Source organism: Eriocheir sinensis, chromosome 18 (assembly GCF_024679095.1).
Source record: "Eriocheir sinensis breed Jianghai 21 chromosome 18, ASM2467909v1, whole genome shotgun sequence".
NCBI classification, from domain to species: Eukaryota; Metazoa; Arthropoda; class Malacostraca; order Decapoda; family Varunidae; genus Eriocheir; species Eriocheir sinensis.
In genome coordinates this window covers 14,794,681-14,801,319 of record NC_066526.1, presented here as the reverse complement: position 1 = coordinate 14,801,319, position 6,639 = coordinate 14,794,681, and the positions used below count along the sequence as shown (strand labels likewise).

General features: G+C 42.4%; 1 non-coding gene across 1 annotated transcript; it reads right to left on the bottom strand.

The window, feature by feature from the left end:
- Positions 1-1,844: 1,844 nt before the first annotated feature.
- Trnam-cau (transfer RNA methionine (anticodon CAU)) lies at positions 1,845-1,917 on the bottom strand. Its single transcript has one exon. It is a non-coding gene; the product is annotated as a tRNA-Met (tRNA).
- Positions 1,918-6,639: the final 4,722 nt, after the last annotated feature.

Here is a 6,639-nt window from a genome sequence, read left to right as displayed (position 1 = left end):
GATGAGTAAACGAGTAAAACGAGAGGGGACAAAATAAATAAAACAAATTGGAAGCGACAGAGATGAGGTAGAGGGAACAAAAAGCAATGTATAGGAGATATAAATAAACAAAGGAAAGAGAGGGAAGTGAATGAAAGATGAGTAAACGAGTAAAACGAGAGAAGACAGAATCAGTACAACAAAATGGAAGCGACAGAGATGAGCGAGAGGGAACAAGAAGCAAGGTAGGAGATATAAATAAACAAAGGAAAGTGAGGGAAGTGAATGAAAGGTGGAATAGGCGAAGAAAACAAGATAATACAAATGAGAAAAAAATGAGGAAGAGACGGAGAGAGCATTGAGTAGAGTAAAGAAATAACGCTTGATGAAAGGGAGAGAAAGAAAAGCAAAGGAAGGAAAATGGAAAAAAAAGGCAGTGGAGTCTGAAGAACGACCAGAGGGACAAAAAAAAGAGAAACATGTGGGAAGAGAGAGAGAGGAGGCAACAAACTCATTCATCCATAACATAAAAAAACAATAATAAAATGTGAGTATAATTAACCTATCGCCTTTTAGCTGATGAGAACAGCAATGAAGAAGTACTACAGCAAATTGAAAAACATAAGATAAAAAGCTTCCAGATATATATAGAAAGTCATAACATCAAAACAAGTGAAACAAACTGATCAGATAAATGGAAAGCAGGATTTTATTTACTCCTCAATCCTGTTACATGAATACAATTGATTAGAGCTTGAAGGGGGCGAGGGGGGGGTACACCCACGTTCGTTCTTGCCTTCCTCTGACCCATGGTGTGTGTGTGTGTGTGTAACTGTCGATCAAAGGTGAAATATTGATAAGAATGATAAGGAGAGAGAGAGAGAGAGAGAGAGAGAGAGAGAGAGAGAGAGAGAGAACATTGTTTCTTTCACCTGTAAATAACTCATAAACTCACCTGTTGAGAGCCACGACAGCCATGACAGGTAAAAAAAAAAGCACAAAAAAGCTAGGCCTACTCTCCCTCCTTGTTAGCGTCTCCCCTCCACGCCGCTGCCAAGAGGGGAGGGAAAGTCACGCTCCATTATATTTGTCACACACCACTTACATTTTTTTTATACATACACATAAATAATAGTCATGTACAATTTTTCATCTCCAATTTTTTATGCCTCAGTATTTTTCAAGAGTGTCGTTTTATCACTATGGGTAGGGATGTGTTTACCTAAGGGGGGGGGGAGTCCTTATTTGTCGGTTGTTACAGTATCCATCAAAAAACTGTTTAAATTGGTGAGTGTAAACCTCTGGAATATCTCATAACCCATTAGCAACTCCCATAATTCCCTAAAGTAACGAGAAAGGAGTGTTAAACCACGCCCTAAAGAAACAGGAGCTCACACAACACAAACAAACACAACTCAACACAAACAAGGCGCCAACAGAGCACAAACACAACACACCATAACACTGATCAAAACAATAATTGGGGCTAAAACACAACATTTCCTTTACCAAGAACCCATTAACATTTGCATTATATCCGCACAGGAAAGCACCACTCACGCCTAAAGTAACGAGAAAATGATGTTGAACCACGCCCTAAAAAAAAACAGGAGCTCACACAACACAAACAAACACAACACAAACGAGGCGCCAACACAACACAAACCAGACGCCAACACAGCACAAACACAACACACCATAACACTGATCAAAAACAATAATTAAGGCAAAAAAAAACTACACGACATTTCCTTTATCAAGAACCCATTAACACTTGCATTGTATCCGCACAGAAAGCACCATTCACGCTGTTATGCCACTCGACCCACTCTAATTGCTGTCGAAATAAAGGATAAAAACAATTCTGCCCCGAGTGAGGATCGAACTCACGACCTTGAGATTATGAGACTCACGCGCTGCCTACTGCGCCATCGAGGCTCTGGCAGAGTGTGGAAGTGGTGCCAAGACTAATTAGATATAAAAAGACTGCGCTCCACATCTTGCTAGCTTCTTATAACTTAAAAACAAAGTAGCAACATCAAATAGCAACTGAGTATATGTAAAGAAAATACAGCAACAGTTTCAAATAGGAATAAAATAGCATCAAATAGCAACTGTGAAAATATAAAGAATAAACATCTCCACAGCTTCAAATAATAAAATAAAACATCACCAAATACCAACAGTGAAGAAAAACAGAACACGCAACACCGCGGTTTCATAATCTCCACAACACACAGCAACAATACAAACAACAGTACAACGCAAAACAAAGTGGCAACATCACATGGCAACAAAAAATATACTTAAGACAGCAAAAAGCTTTCTCATCTTGCCCGTTGAGAGAGAGACGAGAGACGAGACGAGTGGCAAAACATTAATTAAGAGGCGTCTGGTCCTCTCCCTGGTGTCACTCGCACGCTCAAACTGAAACATTGTACTGTCCGCGTGAGGCCGGCAGTGGCTGGCTGAAGGGAGCAGCGCCTGGCCTGGCCCTTTACTGACTCACACTTGCCTTTTACAATTATTAGAGTTTTTCATTTGACGGTGGAGACTGGCTAGGTGCTAATTAATTATACCAGACAGCCAAAAACGTCTCTCCCACACAGACATAAGCAGATGCCCTAAATAGGCTAATCCTAATTCTTGACTTATATAATTATTGTTTTGAATTTCACAATGGAATTTGGTTAAGAGCTAAAAATATACAATACTGCTTCTGATGTCTCTCCCATAAGGAAGACATAAGGAAATGCCCCAAAGAATACTAAGAATAATCCTAATTCTTGCCTTTTATAATACCTGTTTTTTTGTGTGTGGAGACTTGCTAAGGGCTCGGAATATATACCAAACAACCTATAAGACGTCTCTTCCACAAAGACATAAGAAGATGCCGAGTCTACGCTGAGGGTGCACCCAAGACTCCAAACTTGCAGACACACCAACACCAGTCTCAGGCTACACTCTCCCGACGTTCCTTACCCCAGCATCTCATCCCGGACTCCGATGCACCTCAATGCCTCACAAATCACTCCAAGCCTCCACGCCCTCCCTCAGCTCCTCTCCTCCCCCTCAGACACCCAGCGCCCAGCACGGCTTGCCTTGCAGGTGTACTCCCATTGTAGGCACTCCTTCATTACCCAACACCTGCTGCGTACTAAGTTGGGTTCCGTATTCTAAATGAGGCCTCCGAGTTCTGGTGTGACGATAACAAGGGAGTTTCATTAATTCACGTTTTATCCCCTCCCTTCACCTTTCCATCCTCCTCGCTTTCTCCATTCCTGCCAGCAAAGTCCAAGTCACCGTTTATTTTCCTTTACACAATCGAACTTTTTTCTTATCTGTAATCCAATATCCTCGTTACTTGTAAGTTATTTGTTTTGTTTATTATCATTTTCTTCCCGCGTCTATTTTTCCCCAGGGGTTTTATGTTCTTTTTTATCTCTTGGTTTTTGTCCTCAGTTCGCTTTCTCTTCTTCTATCTCTCAGGTTTTACGTTTCTTCTTATTCGCCTTTTATCTTTTTCTTATTCGATTACGTTTCCCATTTTTCATCTTTGCGTTCTCGTTCCATTCGTTCTCTCGGTTTCTTTTTCTGTGTTTCTGCTTTTCGTGGGGGCTTCGAATTTTTCGTTTTTTATTCCCAGTCATTTTGCCTCCCGAAAGTTTTCTCCCTCTTATCTCAGCTCCCTCCTTCTCTCCTCTCTCTCGTTGGCTTTCTTCTTCCCTCCCTCTCGCCCTGCAGAGTGTAGGGCTGCAAAACATGCGGCGTGTGAGCTGTCAGCAGCAACTTTCTGAGCCATATATCATGGGAAGGCCATCCCAGTGTGTGTGTGTGTGTGGAGTGTAGTGAGTGTGTGTGTGTGTGTGTGTGTGAAAATGGCACCTATTAACATTCAATCTCTGCCTCAGTTGTTTTGATTTATCTCCTCACAAACGAGTATTATGAGCACATGTTCCCCTGCCATCACAACCCCACGTGATCCTTTACACTAAGCACACCTATGATAACCCCGACTTCACCACCAATCAACCATACACAGGTACACCTGCCATTCCTACACTCCAATTCCAGGTAAGTTTTGGGTGTATTGATTAAGACATTGCATCCCTCTCTTCACACTTCTCTCCCAGGGCCTCTACCTTTCCCCCCTTCCGCAGGCATTACCCCAGCGGCCCTCAGGTGAGTTGCAGGTAATCCATCACAGGTATAGAACTGTATGGTCATGCGAGGCTAATGGATCCAAGGATAATTAAACGGTTATCATCGCTCCAAGAACGTGACCAGAGAACACAAGAGGGACAGACCTCACACACACACACACACACACACACACACACACACACACACACACACACACACACACACACCATCCTCCCTACACACACATATACATCAATTCCCCAACACACACACACACATACAACTCTCAAACATACAAGAGGAATACAATCCCACCCACCTGGAAAAAAAATAATCGTACCAAAAAATGATGACAAGAAAGAGAAACTAGTACTACTTAAAGGTAAAGAAAGGTAAACTAAAACGCGAAGTTAGCGATAAGGAAGGAAAACTGCACCAATTTTTTTTTTTTTTCATCACAGGACGCGCTCAAGGGGCAACAAAAAGGCAAAAAAGGCCTGCAAAAAGTAAAGGGTAGCCAAAAGAGAGGTCACCTCACGAGTTAATAAAGTTAATAAAAAGAAAAAGGAGATCATAACTAGAAAGAAAGGAGAAATTATGATCCTAACTCAAGTAAAATTTGCACACCCTCAACTCTCACCCTCGGCAATATGCCCTCACGACCTGCTTCTACCTGATGGAGATGAAACGTCTCTACTGAGGGATGAAGACCAGACTCACACCTTATACGGGAGACAGGGCGCAGGAGGACCAGCTGAAGGTGAAGGAAAGGCTGGTGGGGAGGTGAGTCACTGGGGAGGTAGGGACAGGGAGTGAAAAGGACCTCTAGAGAAAATGAAGAGAAAAGAGTAAATGAAGAAATGAGTCACAAGCAAGGGAGAGGGAGTGAAGGAACTGAAAGAAAATCAAGAAAGTATGTGGTGATGAATCAGGTGGAGGGAGTGAAAGATAGAAAGGTAAAGGATAAAGAATAGTATGGAATATAGGAAAGGAAAGGATAAAAGGCTGGGCAGTAAGAGGAAACGAGATGAATTTGAATAGGCGTAAATGGCAAAAAAAAGAAAGAAAGATAGTAGTTGGATATATTGAAAAGGTAGAAAATGATGAAACAGAATATAAGGCTAGAAAAAGGAGCAGGAAGCCTAGTAGTGCAATATATTATGTCTGTAGCAGGTACAAATGACATACTGCAGGTAACCGTGTATCAAGAATGACATCAAAAATAATTGCATTATTCTACATTTCCATCACGTTCAGCGCCACAGGAGGGAAAGGAGTGAGTGTCTCTTCCGGGTTTGTTCCATCGATGACTTTGCGACGATTATCTACTTGCTTTCCTTCTGTCACTTTCTTTCTTCGACGCTTATCACTTTCTTCTTCTTTTCGTCACAATCACCTTCTTCCTCAATCGCTATTATACTTCCTTCAATCACCATTTCCTTTCTTCGACGCCTGGCTACTTTTACGTCACCACTTTGGCGCTTTCCTACCTCCTCACAGTCAGTATCACTTCTTCGACGCCTGTTACCTCCTTCACTGTCAACTTCACCTCTTCACGCTACCTCCCCACGGTGGTCAACCTTCACCTTCTTTTCGACACCTGGCTACTTTCATCTGCCTCTAGCTACCAAAAGAAGACTTCTTTGGAAACTCTCTTCAGCACCTGTAATCTCTACCTTCGTCTTTTTCTTTCCTTCCATCGTCAGACACTCCAGGCTCAGACTTTGCTTCCTCCTCTTCATGAACTAAAGACACTGACTCCTTTCCCGGCATTGTCTTTTCTTAGTCAGTCAGCGGTGATTATTTCATGAACACGTGAGTATTATCGGTGAGTGCAGCATGATCGTCATCTGGCCATTGTCTATGGTTGGCGGAGAGCAACCACTTACTTTTATTAGCGCCTTCATCTATCCATGCGCCGCCCTGACGGGTGGTGGCGGGAGCATTTCACGCTGGAATGAGAACGCGGACACAGGGAAGGCTTTATTGGGCGAGGGTAAGTAGAGGAAGCGGATTTTATGAGTGTTAAAAGCATATCACCTCTGCAGATGCTATTTCAGGATATCTTAACGGAAAAATGTGAAATGTCAAGCAGTAACTAAACTAAACTAAGTGCGCAGATCCCCAAATCATGGTAGGTCGTAAGGAGTTATTATTTATTTATTTATTTTCATACCATACCATTTGATTATTTCGTGCAGTTCGAAAGGCAAAGCTTTCCTATAAGCGTTTGTCGGATCATAGACCCCATACCTTGATTGTGACAAAGCAGAACACGCCCAACGCTCGCCACATACCAGCGTCTAGTCACCAGGTTGCTCTACGAACCTGTGACATGAACTTTTTTATCACGTAGCATCCAACCAAGTACATAGCAAAGACTACCACGTTCTTGTACTGAAAAATATCCAGGTACTTGACTTGACTTCAGTACAGCCGCCTCTACTTGACCCAACCTCGTTAGTCACACATCATCATCATCATCGTCAGCCTTTTAAGGCTCGCATAACAAAGGCA